The sequence below is a fragment of the Dunckerocampus dactyliophorus genome, chromosome 4 (genome assembly GCF_027744805.1).
Source record: "Dunckerocampus dactyliophorus isolate RoL2022-P2 chromosome 4, RoL_Ddac_1.1, whole genome shotgun sequence".
NCBI classification, from domain to species: Eukaryota; Metazoa; Chordata; class Actinopteri; order Syngnathiformes; family Syngnathidae; genus Dunckerocampus; species Dunckerocampus dactyliophorus.
The window spans coordinates 8719418-8737626 of NC_072822.1; the positions used below are offsets into that span (position 1 = coordinate 8719418).

The window sequence follows — 18209 nt, forward strand, 5'->3', positions numbered from 1 at the left end:
AACATTTAATGAAGTCCCCCTGCACTTATCATTAGTGATAGCAACATATCAGTCATCATAGTTGAAAACAGAGGTATTATGACTTTACTCATTAGCATACCTTTACTCATTAACAGACAAGTGCCCTCATCAGTACTGATGAGTTTGATTAACTCAAACAAAACCCAGCCAATACATCAGTGGACATAAATCACATTGCGCTGTATACCCTGATTGCTGTTTTCAATTTAAAAAAAACACCAAAATGCACCAGTTCGAGTTACGTCACTTCCGGTACAAAATAAGAACCATTTTTATCGTTTTTTAAAATTGAACAAACTCAACTTTAAAGACTAATATTGTGCTTTTAGCAGTTTTAATTTAATATCGGACACATCCAACTGTGCCAAGTATTATTTATTAATTTGTAAACATCACATTTACGTTGATCTTTATCGCGCTCCAGGGCTTCCGTAGGCCGTCAACAGGTGTGGAAGGCTGGTTAATGACGTTCGAGCCGCATCGCAGTGACACCGGTAGGCAGCACATTTTAATAGCATTTGGACACATTTAAGTTGATTTGCAGCCAAGAGTGGTTTATTTACGTGGTACGTGAGCGCTTTCTTTACTGAAATGGCTTTTGCGTGACATTGTGCTGTCCTGTAGTTGGGAGTGCGTCAGTTAGCATAGCTGATGAGAGGCTACATAATGATTACTATTTAACAGCTAACTGTGCATTTATGCTAATATCTATTGCGTCACACACGGTATTACATTTTATAGCGCTATAGGACTAGAGGTGACATTCTAATTGTAAACATTTTTATTGTCTATAAAAAGACGTTTAATTTTTATTTTTCACATTTAATTACATGTTTCTCAAGGGACAGTACTGTAGAAAGTAAACTGGAAATACAGTGGAACCTTGGCTAGCGTCATTAATCCGTTCCAGAAGGTTTGACTCTAACTGAAACGATGCACATTAACCCAATAAAATTTTCCAATCAGAAATAATGTAAATCCAATTAATACGTTCCAGAACCCAAAACATGTTTTTATAGTTTTACAATTATAGTTTGGCATACAAAAACATTTCGAAATGGATATAAATGCAAATAAATGAAGAATGAAATGGATAATTTAACAATTAAGGTTATCTTTACCTTAATTGAAGATGTGGTTCTTGATGTGCTGTTCCCAAAGATACGATGTGAAAACGAGATCAACCATCATGATTTTCCTGTTTTGCTATGAATTATTTAATTCAGTAGTGTTTCTCACCTTAATAACACAAAATGTAGCCAAAGAAAGTTGCAAGTGACAAAGAAGGTGGTGGTATTGATTGTGGTGCTGGCCACAGCGTGTCTTCAGTGAAGGTAAAAGTAACCGTAAATGTTCATTTATGCCTTTCATTCGTCGTTTATATGCATTTAGAATTGTTTCATGCATGTAAAACTAATTGTGAAACTATAAAAATATGTGTTAACATTTTTCAGTCAACCACTGATGACCTCATAGACGGGCGACGTAACGTAGCTGACTTCCGGTTCTGGAATCGGAAAATGTATGCAAACCGAGGAAAAATTGTGACGTAAATTTTCAAACCCCAAAAAAAAGAACAACATGCTAAACAGTGTGGACATGAACTGAGGTTCCACTTTAGAGTAGTCATTGAGTAGTCATCTGCTGTCACCACCAGGTAGAATCCGGCAGCATTCGGCATTTTGTTGCTCAGCCATGTTCCTGAGAAATACAGTAGGCTGCACTCTCTGGATTTTAACTCGGGCCACCAGCGAGCTTATAAGCGATCTCCTAGTGAGTAAGGTTTTTACTGCTATCGCAAACTGCTCCATATGCATAGGATATACTAAACAAAGCAAAACATGAACGTGAACTGAGACTTTTAAGACAACCACCCTTTTTTCTATGATTATCATCACTTTTTCCTTTCTGCTAACACTGGTACCATTCCTCTTGCGATGTCATTCATCATGATGGGCTTGAACTTCCAAGTTTTGTTTCACTTTTTAGACCTATTAAAATTTTGGTTGTGAGATTCAATCAGTTAATCTACGACTTTTCAACTTCTAAGCAGCCACTGCCTCTTCCAATATCTCAAACATGATGGCAACAACAATTCGTGCTAGCCTCATTAGACTGCATTTAATTGTCACTGTGTGAACTACTGTGGATTGCAAAATGTTCAGATAAAGCTCCAAAGCATAATAAACTGACTAGCTTATAGTTTAATTGGAGTGCATCGTGTAGGTGGACCTTATTACATCCTGTAATCATTTTCATGGTGTCAGACTACCTCAAAGCACAAACTTTCAACTTGAGCGTCTGCTCGGGTAAATTTAAATAATTATAACTCATCTTCTGTTCCCAGTATGTGTCTTGGGCCAGTCAAGGAGTTGAATCATTTTAATATTCAAAATATAAGCAGGCTGAAAAAGATGGTTGTTGGGTTCATGACACAAAATGTTCCCCATTTTATAATAAATAGCATATATAATTTATGTGTTGACAGTCTGCCAAATGACACTTGCAGGCTGTAGCATCAATTGCTTTGATGTTAATGCACTCTCTAGGAGGAAAAACCTAGAAAGCTAATCTACAGTCATGTCAAAAAATTGACACCCCATGGAGTGTCTACATGGGTTTATTTGCGTAAGCTAAGTCTTCTATCCGGCTGCACACAAAAGACAACATTTGTACCTTTACTGTGTTGCCTGTGCTATTATTTTTCTGACAAACAAATGTTGCTGCTGCAAAGTTTGACCTCATAAATTAGACTGACTTGAAATTTCTCACCAGCTCAATGCAGTCTTTGAAACACCCACTGTAAATTTAATGTGTGTTGCCGAATCACCACAGAATTTAGTACACACTTTTAGGTGATGGACAAGCACATGTCTGTAAAATCTGAGCAAAATTGGTTGAAAAACATGGCCGTCATCAAGTAAAACGTATTTGCAGGGGCACAGACGGGACTTACTAATTAGCCATTAGTCATTGAACATTTGTCTAATTAGAATAATTTGAGGATATATATATTACATGTATGATTGTATATTTCATTATGTTGAAATAATTGGTAATGTCCACCTGCATTAGTTGGCAGGAACAGTGACAAGAAGTATGAACATGTGTGTCCTAGTAAACAGAAAATAGTTCATTGCAGCCAAAATAAGCTCTGAGACATAGTTTTTTTTTTGTACCACCCCTCACATCATCCCGATCTCCTCATTTGTCTTTGCCTGCTGCACTGCCTGCTTCTCTATTACCTCTGATTTGGCTTGTCTAGTGGTGAATACCTAATCATGCGGGAGATGCTGCACTTTCATGCCTTGAAGACTCCATTCTTGTTCGTTCCTTCGAACCCTTCTCATCTCATCATTGGGATGACACTTGGAAGCAGGGTTTGTGCCATATATAGTTCATGGGAGCGTGAAAATAGCTCTGGCTTGTCATGACTTGTTTTTGCCCACTGAAGTTAGTTAGCTGGATTATGGAAAGAAAAAAAGAGAACGACATAACCGATTTCCATGAATTCTAGAGGCTAAGGAGGACCCTTTTTAAAATTTCATACAGAATTAATTTTTTTTTCACTTTACACCATTACAGTCAGCTTACATGTGGGACTTTTGGGACGATGGCCTAGCAGTGAGTCATGTTTTTGACGGTTCAGCTTTGCCATAGGTCTACACTCTGTCATACAGAACTTCACCATCATGTTTCTAACATGTCTTTGTTTCATTTAGGATTGTACTGACTGTCAAGCAACCATCTGTCCTCCTGTGAAAAATCCACCTCGTGCTTCTGAATAAGGTAGGAATATTGTTAGTCATTTTACAGCTCGCAGCCATTGTTTTGGCAAGCAGACTATCAGGAGCCAGCAGTGTTTTACATATTTTGCCTATTTCTCAGTGTCCTTTTGTGGATGTAGAAAGGCTCCACTGCCTCCAGGGCGCTCATAGGGCCCTTTTTGCAGGTCCAAATACAGTATATGACCGAATGTGAACTTTGCAGCTGTGTTGCAAATGACCTTAGCAACAGCACATCACCTGTCACACAATGTTTTTTTTTTTTGTATCCTTTGTCATCTCAGAAAAATCTTTAAAGTATAGATTGATAGTCTTCTGATACAGTCATGGCAATGCAGGAGGTCCTCTGATTACGTACGATTTCCCTTTCTAGGCTGTGATGTAAAACTGTAATAGAAAGCAAAAGCGAAAGCACTTGCGAGCTTTCCATCTAAATAACACCACTACACTGCATATTTATTACCGTCTCTTTCAGAGGATCAGCAACCTGGACGTTATGTGTACTGTAATGTTAAATTTCATGACATGAGTACTGCGTGTGTGTGTGTGTGTGTGTCTGTGTGAGTGAGAGGAGGACAGCTGCGTGCAGAATGGACAGTTGAGTGTGCATGTGTTGTTTTGCCATGGCTTGGACGACAGTAGCCTGTTTTGTTTTTGCATCAAAGAAATTGTTGATCGACTAACTGCTCGTCATCCTTACATTGCCCGTGTAGACGTTACAATACGATCTTTGCACGATCAACATGAGTAATGTTCACACATTCATGGTGTAGAAATAACAGAGTACCTCATCTTTGATGCGCCGCGTCAGACTTCCTCTAAGCAATCAGAATCAGGGAAGTCAAACAATAAATTATGTGTGTTTCATACCAATGTACAGTACAGGCCAAAAGATTGGACACACCTGATTTAATGTGTTGTCTTTATTTTCATGACTATTTACATTGTAGATTCTCAAATCTATGAATGAACATGTGGAATTATGTAACATAAAAGTGTTGAAGTATTAACAAAAATGTGTGAAATAACTCTAAATATGTGTTATATTTTAGACGATTTTATGACTTAGAATTTTTTTTTGATAGCACTGCAAACCCTTGGTGTTCTCTCGGTGAGCTTCACGAGGGAGTCACATGAAATGGTACAAGTGGAATTTCTTGCCTTATTAATGGGGTTGGGACCATAGGGTTGTACTGTGTATGTCCAAATGTTTGGCCTGTACTGTATTTGACATTTTCAAGATGCTCACTGATGTGGAAATTTGGTGTAAATAAAGGACGGGGGCTCCGGCAAGGCAAGTTTATCATTTGCACAGTCCGTCTCTGTTAGCAGCAGTCAAGGGACCTTCTCAGCTCATACAACACACTTCCGGCCTTCAAAATAATAGCGCTTGTGGCTATATCCTGTTTACTTGTGTTAACAAAATAAAGGTGTCATAAAAAATAGCTTACACCAACATTTAGGCAGCATACAAATTATACTACTTTTCAAAAGTAAACATCTTTTGTGAAAGTGCACTGCTGTAAAAATAAACTTCATAACATTTATATTCAAGTCGAATGGTTTTGATATTTACATCCTGGTTGAAAACAGCCCTGTAAGGAATTCATAGTGAAGTTGATAAAAAGTTCATATCATTAAAGAATTCATTGAAAAGTTCATCCAAAAAGAACTCTGGTTAGCGCACTCATTTGAACCTTGCAAACTTTTATGACCCTGCCTTTTAAAAGCATCGGAATCAAAAATAGTTAGGAACCGGACTTGAAATGAGGAATCGAATCGTTGAAATTGAAACAATGCCAAACTCTACCAAGCACACCTGGTGAGTGCCGTGCTGAGGAAGGTGAAGGTGATGGTGTGACCAAGTGTGTCTCCTAAAGACGTCAACTCAATTGAGCAGCTCAAGTGGAAGGCGGCGGAGCGCACGGTGTCTAACATCCACCAGCTCCACCAGTGATGTCAGGAGTGGAAAAGAATTCCAGTAACAACCTGTGTAGGTCTGGTGAATTCCATGCTCAAGAGGATTAAGGCAGTGTTAGATAACAATGGTGCTCACACCACATCCTGCACTTTGGACATTTCAATTTGGACATGTTTACTGTGAGGTGTACAGTTCATTTGTTATGTATAGCTTATACAATAATGGCTGTGTGAGGTAGTAAATCTATCCAGCTTTTCAAGCTGCAAACAGACTCCACTAAAGTATATCATCTATAGCCTAGGTTCCCAAAGTGGGGTACACAGAAATGAAAAACAATTGGCGCCTAAGTCATAGCAGAAAGAACGAAGGAGACACAGCATGAAGTTCTTCATTGCTCTGTGTGAGTTATATGAATAAGCAAGTTTGATGATTATGTTGTGTATTAAGAGTCTTTCTTGAAGGTTGAATTTATATTGGTGTTCCAATCCCCGCACTGTGAAAACCTGTCAATGTACTGTATGTGTGTGTCAGGATGAGAGAGTGGGGCTTCCCCTGAAAATGAAGTTTTATCGCTGCTTGTATGTGTTTTTGCATTTTCGATACTGCCTTATCATGTTTGTTAAACTATCCCTGTTAATTTGGTATCAAATTGATATGCACACTTAAATCACAGCGATTTCAAGTGGACAAAAGTGAAGCTCAAGTTCAACTTCTTCAAACGGAAGGAACCCAACATCTGGCTGAAATAAAAGATATGTAGGACCAATATTTAGGTATTTTATTCATCTCCAAGACAAATTGACATCTTATCTATTCATCAGTGCGTCATCATTTATCAAAATTTGACCATGCACAATAACATTTTTTTAACCAGAATTACTTACTATAAAATTAATTAACCAATTACTCATGCCTAATATTACAATGTAATGAAAATTTTGTGTTTTTTAAGTGTGCAGGAGTAGGGGGTACATGGCTTCAAGTCAAATGTCTGAAGTTTGGGAACCACTGATCTATCGTATTGTATTATAAATGGTTTCTGACATCAGAGTGAGACTCACTTTTGTGAGATACTGTGTGTGTTTGTGCCAAGTGGATGAAAGTCTTTCAAAAACCATTCCAGTGAGCGTTCTATTTGGAAAATACGGTTTATGAGCTACTAGAAAAGGACAACTAAGTCAAAAAACCACCTTGTTACAACCAAGATGAAGATGATGAAGCACTACAGTTGTGGAAGACCACACTTGGTTCCACTGGTGCTTGCTAAGAACAGGAAATCAAGGCTACAATTTTCTTAAAAAATGTACAAATTCAACAGCGGAAAACCACACATGGTATGATGACTCAATTTCTGTCGCTACAATTTATTATAAACAACTTGGAACATGGGTCTCCATTGCGCCTTGTATCAACACGTTGTAATGGTGTTACAAAGTGTAATGGTGTGGGAGATATGTTCTTGGCAATTTTTGGGCCTCTCTTATTACCTCTTATTACTGAGCATTTAAAAAGCCACAGCCCAGCTGAGTATTGTTGCTGACACACATCTCTTTACGGCCACAATGTAGCATCTTCTAATGGTGACTTCCAGTATGAAAACGCATCATGTTGCAAAGCTTTAACCATCTGAAACTGCTCTCTTGAACATAACAGTGATGTCACAATACTGAGATGGCCTCCATAGTCACAAGATTTAGCACGTTTGGGATGTTTACCGCCAGATCTGCATTTACAGTGTCAACAACATTTTTGTTTTTGGTTTGTGATGAAGGTAAAAGGGAGTTGGTAACACACAAGGTATACTTAAGTGGCCGGTGAGTCTTGTCATTGCTTTGCTTTATCAGTGTTATGTGAGAGAGGAAGTTCTGAAGCAGCAATTTGCGATATCTGGTGATGATTGCATCTAATTCCTGTCACTTGAGTACCGGTACTCTAGAGGAAATTGTATTGACAGTCCAAGATTGTCTATGCGTTTCTTTTTGCTGTGACAGCTGGTATTCTCAATGTTTTTTCTGGCTGTATAATGTTGTTATAATTTGAAATGCTTCCTTTTGTTCCCTTTTAAATCCCCAGTAATTGGGATAAGTAGGTTGGAGCTTCTGTAGTGTGACATCTGCTGAGCATATAAACAACTTCAAATGTCAATCAACATCTATGCAAGTGCTTTGAACTTCCACAGTTAGTGACGGTTAGCTTGGCTTCCAAGTGGTACTCGTTTATTTCCACAAACCCGTACCTCATGCTGGACAGTGTTCAAGCCGAAGGTGTCCGCAAGCTTTCCTATTTCTGTGATTTAAGATGTGTGATCAGCAAGGCCCCAAAATAGTGTCGCTGAGCTTAAGCCTTGTACGTCATGTATATTTTGTAGTCCAGTCGATGTCGTCTTCTTCTGCTGCTTCGTTGTGATGCGTATGCCTTGCTGTTGCCCCCTTGTAGACCGGAGGAATTACTGCATGAATCAGCACTTCTCTACTGAGACATTATGGTTTAATTATTTGGGTGATGTTTGGCTGGCCAAATGAAAGGCTTTGGCGGGCTGGATGTGACCAGTGGGCCGCCTATTGATGACCCCTGTTTTAGCTTCTGCTTCAGCAAGCCTCCCTCTCCACTTGCGTATGTTCTTCTGTCTCGTCACACCAAAGGGTTAGTAGTTTTATTTTATATTAATTTAATTTAATTTGTATTTTTGACTTTCCTGATTTGTTTATTCCAAAAGGAAAATTTTAACTGAAACTAACAAGTGGAAGCTCAACCAGCATCCCGGAAGAGATTATGTTTAACCTTGGACCTTCTGATTTTGAAATTATTTCCCCAAGATGACGTTGAGGCCTATTGAATCACTTAAAACACTTAAATCACCCATGCAATTGTTTCATTTATTCAGATCTGTAGAAGTAAAGTCACTTAGGCTATGTTCACACCGCAGGTCAATTCCGATATATTTGCTCATGTGACCTGTAAATCAAATACTGTATTAAATTAAGCTATTTAACATGGTACCCCCGCAAGATATTTGTCGTGGCATGTGTTGCAGGATGCAAGCGTTACACCTCTCTCACATATAGCATGTAAGTTCCACGTGGCAGACATGTTGGGTTTGCCGCCGCACGCCTGCGCAGTGTGAATGAAAGGGGAAGGTGACCCAAGACATTAGAGCACGACACAACACTGCACAGAGGGATCTCTACAGGCTGCAATAGCACAATCCACAGGTGATTGGTTTTTGTGATCGGCATAGAAAGGCATTAATTTGCATATGCTGATCACTTATTTTTCCATGGAAATTAGCTGATACTGATTGGTGCCTGATCAATTGGAGCATCCCTAGTTTTGACCTCTTGTCCACACACAGAGGTTTTTGCCCTTAAAACTTTTGGAAACTGCGGCCATTGTGGAGCTTTTCAAAAACTCCGGATTCAGCTTTTTCATTTGTGTCAAAAGAAATGTGCAACATTATCTAATGTTTTTAAACCTTATTTAACAACAGAACATTAAGTTATTTACATGTGTTGGTTTCATTTCATGCAGCGGTAGATGTGCATGTGTGTGTTTTAATAAAAAATAAATAAATAATGTTGTGTGCTCTGTGTAAGTGTGTGCTGATTTTAAAGATGATGTACACGTCATTATGCATCTAATATCTCACTATATTGATAAACAGAGGTGTTAATGTGCAACCACAACAGCGGTGGCCTAAATGACAACCTATGAATGTGTTTTTATGTGGAGAGAGATTTTTTTTTTTTAACTCCACTTGTGTGGACGGAGACTTTTTTTTTTTTAACACTAAAGTGGGGGGAAATGTATGTTTTTGAAAATATCTGTGTTCGTGTGAACATGGTCTGACTCGATTTTGGTCTCCGGAAAAAGGCGTTTATAAATCCAGTCTATTATTATTATTATTATTATTATTATTATTATTATTAACATGGCATTATAAAACAAAATTAAAGATATGTTTTGATTGTTTTTTTGTTTGCTACATACGTCTAACAGGACATGTAGGAGAGCACAGAGATTATTTATAAAAGTCAACATCAGGGTTTTTTCGTCAGACAGCTTCAGCATGTTTAGTATTGTGCTTGTAGTTTGCACTTCATCATATTGGTTGGTGTTCTTCATATTTTGACCTTCTCATGAAGTTAAATAGCTATATTTTATTGATGCATTGCGGCCTTGTGGTACAAGTGGTGCTGCTGTGCAAGTAGGAATGGCTGCTATAAGTGATATAAACAATATAAATTTGGCCTGCAATAGAATTAAAATCTGTATCACAATCATACATTTTGATGACGGAATTCAAGCTGCAACAAGATGTGCGGCTATGTATGAAGTATGTCCTTCACGGTGCTGAGCCGTTTTTGCACTGCAACTGAAGTCTAGCTGGAACCGCGTTACAGTGGAGAGTAACCAGCTATGAACAGGAAATTGGCAAGTTGATTAAAAAAAGCTCTAGAGCGAGAATAATCCAACAGCTATACAGAGCAACTGCACTGTGAGCGAACACGTCCAAAAACTGGAAATAATGCAGTCAGCAGCCAAAGGAAAAGCCCTTGTAACCTGTACCCTGTTATTGAAATAATTGTACAGTACTGTAATCCCTCGTTTGTCACGATTAATTGGTTCCGGACCCCGATCTTCTTTATAAATGTAATGGTTATTGCATAGAAAACCTGTTTACAATCTTTTTAAATATGTTTTTTCACATTATTAAACCGTAGTCACCTTTACACTTGTATTATAATATAGTAGATATAATAGAAAATGTATGGAGAAAATCCATAACATTTGCTTCAATATGCATATATTTTTACTTAATTCAACCATGACACAGCATGATTTATGAATAAATATGTCTGAAAAACCATGATAGAGTGAAGCCGCGAAATTTGAACCATGATGTGGCGAGGGAAGACTGTATTATCATTTATGTGCCAAAGACTGTATGATGATATATATTATCGCAACAAGCTGCAGCGTATATTGCAATATGGATTTTAGACCATATCGCCCACACCGTGTGCTAGTGTGGGCATTTACAAAGGTGTGAGGATTTATTTGGCTTTTTATGCCAGCCGTGTTTGCCACTCCTGCTCTATAATGATGTGGCCTTACTTGAATAGAGGGCTACATTGTCCTCATGTTTATGTATAACATGCTGTAGATATACACAACCCCTGACATTTGACTCCCATGACCTGCATTCAAGAAGCGCGAAAGCAGTGGTGTTTCAAGGGCTTTGCTGACGTAAATCCACTTCCACTCTGGTGGCCTCTTGTGTACCTATGTCACTTGTGCTTTGTTCATTTGTTTTTTTCCCCACTTCACATTGTAGTGGCTGTGGTGCCATCACATCTGCGGGATGTGAAGAGTCTTCTGGAGTGTTTATTTGGTCCACTACTCCTGTGGGACTTTGCTTTTTAATTGTGTATAAGCGAGAACATGCGTAGCCACCAAATTAAGACTAAAGTGATTTCTACCTTATGTCTTTTCAGCTGCTTTGCTATTTCAATTTTGTCGTCCTTGTCTAGCATCCATTTTTGTCATTTTGCTGCTCTTTTCTTTCTGACTCATTGTTTCTATTTTGGAGGAAGTTATCTTAACATCTTCCTCTGTCACTATGCGCGAGCTGCAGTGCATCTGCAAAGGTGTTTTTGCATTTCCCTCGATAAAGTGGGTTGAGCTAAAAACAAAAAAGCGCTCTTATTTGGGTGGTTTATCTGATTTGGTGTTTGGGGAAGCACAGTTGTCATTATTTTTATGGAATTAAAAAGGGATTCCAATGGGGCCTCTTTTCAGTCATTGCTGACAGTTGCTCAGTCTGGGACACAGACTGAATGGAAACTTCTAATCCACATAGTCTCGTGGATTACAAATTGCTTTCTTCTTAAATATCGTAATTAAACAAGCCACCCGTGCACTTTTCTTTTCCAGATTTTCATGTCAAGTGACCCCATTTCAAAAGGCATAAAAACCTTCCTAACTTTCATTGTCTTTCTTTTGGCGACCAGTCCAGGGTGTACCCTGCCCCTCGCCCAAAGGATAGGCTCCAGCATACCCCCACGACCCTAGTGAGGATTAAGCGGCATAGAAAATGAATGAATATTAGCCAGTGCCTGTTTTGCTGTAATCATGCTGCTGTTACATAAAAAAAAAATACAAAATAGGCAAAGTCATAGAATGAGTTGCCACGGACTGGTAGACATTGGAATAATAAAGACTACATTATGTCTTACTAATTCTGAATGCTGAAGGAGCCCACGAACACTGTAAAAATGACTGTCCTGATGCCCATTCAGAACAGATACCATATTGCCTTTATCACTGACAGGAGCCTTAAGCTTATTCACGGGCCACTTAAACATCCAAATCCAATAAAATACTTCATGCAGTTCTGAATCATAGAACACATTCTGTTGTTTGCAGTGATTGGTAGTGTGGGATGTGTCATGGTGGTCATGGAGTCTGGGGTTTGCTTACTGTTGTCGTACTGAAGTTATCGTTGCTGTTTTTGTTAGTGACGCACTACATGCAAGTTCTACAAAAAATAATTGACTGTGCTGGATTTGCAGTGAAGAGATTTAAACTTACATTTCTGCATCATCCCGTGGCCTTACTACAATGTTTTCTAAATCAAACACTGTTGTGCTAAAACCTTGAGATTAACACTGAAAAAAATAAATCAATTTTATTGGCGTTATTCTTCAAGCATGCCTTTGTCGAATTAAACAGATATGCATGTTGTTTGATGGAATTTATGTGGGATTTCTATTTTCACACTGTTATTCAGTTTAAAAAAAAGTGCACATTCCTTTTCAACTCTTGTATAATCCGTTCAAGGTTGACACTTTGTTACTCTATGAAAGTGGATGAAGCTGGAATGAAAGAGGGACCGGAGCGCACTGCCTCCCTCCTCACCACATCTGTCTGTCTTTCTATGTATTGATTCCATTTTTTTCACATAACTTTTTAGGCGTCCCTATTGGTTGTGCCCAAGATGCTTAGGAAAACATGCTGGCATACATGTAACACAGGTATCATCAGTGTTTGAGAATCCTTAGACAAATGGTCAATGACTTATGCACAAACAGTCCTGCTGGTGCCCTTGCAAGGATGTTTGACTTTTGGGGTAAAACTTGGGGCTTAATAGCAGTGCAGCTATATTGTATATTTGTCAGAAAAATAATGGCTCAGGCAACACAGTAGTAGTGCCCGCGTTATCGGAATCATGAAATTGGCCAAATTGGTGAAAAAATGTCATCGTGAGCAAAAGAAACATTTGTGTGTCCCGGGCGGACCGCTCAATTGTGGTGGAATCTCATAACAAACACTAACCTGCCACTCCTGAACTAAACATGTCAAAAGGACAACCTTAAACACCGGCGGAAGTTGGCGGAAAAACTCATCTCTTATGGAGAGTGAATGGAAGCTAGCTTGGTTAGCTTAGTTTAGTAGAGCATGCTAGCACGGCTGTGTATGTGCGGCTTAGTCTGTGTGAGTGTCTTAAGACAGTGTTGCAAGTGAAATAAGGAAAAGAGCCATTTATTCTTGCATCCAGCTCATCTTCGCCTTCAACAAACATTCTCAACACTCACAGCACACTGATTTGCCACATCCTGTCTGATTGTGTAAACAAAATAAAGGTGCAAAAAAATGTTACATTTATAATGCAATTGTAATTGTATCTGTAACTACGTCTTTCTTAACCACAAGCATGGGCACAGTTTGTTGAGGACTTTATAGCAATGTGTGCAGAGGCTGACATCCCACAAGAAAAGTTAGCCAAGGTACATCCGTTTTTGGAAATAGTGGGCAAAAGTGGCCAATGACGGATTTTGCATTTCATTAACTGACATTGTATTTACTGTCAAAGTACACACTCTCTTCTAGTAAAATAACTGTAAAAGTTAAAAAAACAGAATTCTTAAAAATTTAAATGGAAAAAATGGAATTTGGGGAAAAAACCCCCCACAGAATTTGGGGAAAAAATAAAACAGATTGCACAGGGCCCTACAGTAGGGATGCGTGTTTTGACGAATGTTCACCCCTTTTATATGCAGTGGCACAGGAGTAGTTAATTGTTGTCATTCCTAATTTCAAGTATTGTAATAACTACAGCACACATTTGTGGAGAGTAAATGCAGTTTGTTTCCTGCTCCCTTTTAACATGAGCTATTTCAACAAGATTAAAGTACGCCTTTATTTTGTCACAGTTGGCTTATGACTTTGGATGCAAAGAGTTTATAATTGTAGCTAGCTTTCGCATTTGCTTTGCTTTTGATTCTTTTATTTTAACAAGGCAAGTACAGTTTGGTTGTTAAAAGAAATGCAATATCTGCATTATTCCCTGTAAAATTATCAGTTGTTTTCCCAATAAGTCAAGGAAATGTCCGTTTCTAATATGCCACTTGCTTTTGGTCACGGAATGACACTGGGGCGATTTCACGAAGTTTGGCTTTGTCTAGTGTAAGAACATCAACATGGTGTGGTGTTACTCACTCATTCACAGCAAGATTTTAGATGCTTGTCAATTGCCTTCAGTGTACAGAGGAGTTCTCAGCGTGCTCTCGGAAGAAAATCTCGAGTAAGATGTAGTTTTTCAACTTACCGCTGTTGTCTTTTCTTTCTTTTCCCCCTGTACTGCTGTGATTAAATTGGCCAAGAAATGTAATATCAGAAGTTTTACTTAATTTGATTCTTTAGAGACAGACGCTGGAGGCTAAAACCACTTTCCTTCACATTGTAAATGGATGATTGTTTTTGGCGTTTCTCATCCCAATAATCATTTAAACGTACACTGAAGCAGGCTTGGTCAGCCCAGGGTAGCTGTTTGTTCAGCATCTAAGACCATTGTTTCTGACATACATTGTATTTTCATACTTTTAGCAGCTTATTATTCATTATGTGCACACATCTATTGCTCAGTTTTGTTGATTAGATTTTCATCGGGTTCAAATTTAACATATGCACATCAATAGTATTGATGGTGACAAGAGTCATCTTAAAATCATTTCTTCTGATTGTATCAACAGAAGGATAAACCATTTTTGTACAGAATGGGGCCTGAGAGAAGTGTGTGTGTGTGTGTTTTTTTTTTTTTCCAGATTAGCGAGCCACATTAGAGGAAACAAGCTGACACAGCAAGGATTTAGCACAGTGAGAAAGTGGCGAAGAGAGAACAAGCCAGGCCAGTCATTGAGGAGAGGGAATAAATCAGAGCTGAGGAATTGCAAGGCCTGGGAGACTTGAAGCAGGGATGGAGGGATGCCGATTGGTAGTTGGATGACTCGTCTGTTGTTTATCACTGCAGTTAAGATGTTAAGTAGCCTCATGGTGTAGCGAGAAAGAGGAATGAGGAGGGATGTGGAAATTATGGTGGGCATTGTCGTTGACAGTTTAGAGGTTTAAGGTGAGAGCTGCACACTTCGGAGAATATTGAATAATGAATATCATAAAGCAGAGATAGTTTCATTTTCAGTTCTACTGTTATCAGTTTTCTTTCAGGATAGATTAACAAAATGTAATTTTTTTTTTTTAATCTAGCATAAATCTTGCAAAATTAACGGAAGTCTCTTATGACATTACTTATGATGACATATTTTTCATGAAAATTTAGATCGAAATTTGAGGGCATTCAAATGTGAGTGTACTAAATATACTTCTATTTGATGGGGTGTCATTAAAACGTGACAGCCAGAAGTCTATCATCACTACTGTGATCTGAAAGTGGCAGCGCACGAGGCAGGATTGGAACCACACAGTCAGTGCTTTGCCCACACTATGAACCTTGCAACCCTACTTGCACTCTGTGTTCCCAGTCTCACCTGTCCCTCGGCGGGTGCTTTTTTTTCCATCAGTCCAACAGCTGCCATGGTGTTAATGTCCAAGCAGAAGCTGTAGTAATTCTACATTTGATCAAAGTTACTTAAGATTTGTCAGATCAAATACGATTGCTGCATATGACTTCAATCAAAACATGATATTTGAGTCTACTTCAGAATTTCACTACTTCCTGGTACCACACTCTAAGCATCATGGGAATTGTAGTTCTTTTAGCGTAAACATAAAGCTAATCTACTGCAATCTTTTTTTACATGTCTTTGCATAACTAGACATCAACATAAATGATTGATAGCAGCAGTTAGAACTGTCGTCATTATTTTAACTTTATAAGTTTTAGTTTTTGTTACAATTGTAGAAAGAGGTGAAACAGTTAAAAGGATCTTAGGTCATGCATGTAAATTATGAAGAATAAAAAAAATACCTGCATTGTTTTGTGACTCAGTTAAATAAAATTGTCTGTCCAGTCCTATGGTTTGTCATTTTAGTTTTCTTAAAAGTAATGTTAAAAAGAGCGTCTCGTCTCGTTCTCGTGAACCCAATATCGTGTATTGTTTCATCTTGTGAGCTGAGTGTATCGTGACACACCTACTGTTTGTTTTTAGAGATGTGTTGAGCCATAGATATTCTTGTAACTTTGCCATTCTAATTCTAAAACTGCATTTCTATGTCATTTAATCAAATCATCTACATCATCATCTGCGAACAAGTGGTTTAAAAAAAATAAATAAATAAACTTTTCGGGGTTGTCACCTAGTAACCGAAGATAAATCTTATGTTCTCAAATGACTTCCAGAAAAGTAATTGAATTGGTCCTGTGATCCATTTCAAACCCTCTAAGGCTTCAGCCTTGTGATTGCAGAGACAACATCTTATTCTGTCTCTCTGCAGAATGCCAATGTCACACTTACCTCATCTCTGACTGCTTTCAAACAACACGACCCTTTTTGTCGAATGCCGATTCAGAGAAAGGCAAGCAGTGGGATGTGGGGGACACCGTGGAATAAAAGAGGAAAGTCCCAGAGGTTTTTACCCATTGTGAGTATCTTGACAAAAACAGACACCCAACTAATCAAAACATTGACAAAACTATGACAAAATGAACTGACACTTTTGTTAATGAATGAAAACGAGAAAAAAAATGGACAAAAATTAAAATACAGTCTAATTTTGTGTTGTTAACGGTAGGGAAAATTGAGCAATCTATCAAGTCACATCTATTTTAGCTGCGTGTGGAAGTAAGGGGTGGGGTGAGTTATGGGAGAGATCCAATCAGGGGCTTGTACTGCAAAAGTGGCTGAACATACCTGGGCTTTGTGCTCATGGTAAAGTACAACAAAACCTAAACAGAATTAATTGGTACCGCGACGGTGGTCATCAACTCACTTTGTCATGTCCGGTTCTCGGCTTTGTGCTCAGTGTGCGTTCACATAAAAGGGGACGTTTGACGTCATATTATTCTACTGTACTTCCGTGCAAAAATGTAGCGATCCCAGCTGGTGTTTTACACAAGAGGAACGAGTAACGAACGAGTTCAAAAAGATTATCACTGCCAAAAACAACACTGTCGCCGCCAATTGAGAGAGGGAAGACTGCTGGCAGAAAATTGCTGACTTTGTAAATGCATAACCGTTTAAAAAAAACAAAAAAAACCCCAGTTTCTTTCATTTTTTCAATATATCTATATTGTTTTTTCTGTGCGACAAGTTTTCCTTTTTGTTAGGATAAAAAAGTGTTTTGTTCCAGCTGATTGATGCCTCAGTGTGCTTATTCCACTTATTACTCACGCAAGGACTCCTGCGACATACATCTGCTAACATTGGACAAACTAATATTTCATATCGCATTTTATTCCTGATGCTCTGCTCAAAAAGTGAGCAAAAGTAGCATTTCCTCTCTGTTGAAAATCTATATCTCTTGGGGAATTTCATTAGGCAATGCTGGCGGTCAATGTGATCTCGAAGAAGCAACTCCCGTCGTAGTGCTGCCCGAATTATTCCTTCTCCCAAACAATAATGGCGTCGATCGTGTGGGACTGCTTTACAGGCCACCTTTTTTATATAATTAGACTGTCTAAATGGGGGAATATCAGAGTAAACTAGAGAATGCAATTTTGAGTCCATCGAAATTGAATGTGAATGCCTGAAATGGTTGAATTTTGAAATGTAGAATGACTAGGAATATTTTGGAAGATGAGCAGAAGCTGTACTGAAATGCTGTTGAAATGTCTGTGTTCAAATATTTTAGAAGATAAGCTGAAGCCGAACTGAAATGGTGTTGAAATGTATGAATGTTCAAATGGATCATGACTGTCTACAATTGTTGAATGAGGGTAGAAATGATTGGAAGTGTAGAAAGAATTGGAAAAACAGAAGAACGGTAGTAGAATGTAGAATGAATGTAGAAATTTGTAGTCTATGCGGAATTGTCCTGAAATGTAAAATGAACGGAGTTTGAATGACTTAAAGAATGCCAGCAATGCTAACGTTAAAATGGTAACACCTAGCATAATACTGCTAAGTATTGATATGTGTCTACCACGAAAATAGCAAAAAAATTACATTAGCATGGTAGCTAACATTAGCTAACATGCTCATATTAGCATGTTAGCAATGCTAAAGTGCTAATGTTAGCATGCTAAC

At 38.4% G+C, this 18209-nt stretch overlaps 1 protein-coding gene across 3 annotated transcripts in view; it reads left to right on the forward strand.

The window, feature by feature from the left end:
• Window positions 1-457: 457 nt before the first annotated feature.
• Window positions 458-18209, forward strand: part of gpat2 (glycerol-3-phosphate acyltransferase 2, mitochondrial) — a 103841-nt gene continuing 86089 nt past the window's right edge. Inside the window, exons 1-2 of one of the 3 annotated variants that reach the window (XM_054774013.1) lie at window positions 458-515; window positions 3744-3810. The gene's annotated coding sequence lies outside the window, so the exon portion shown is untranslated. The other 2 variants (XM_054774016.1, XM_054774014.1) reach the window with 2 other exon arrangements.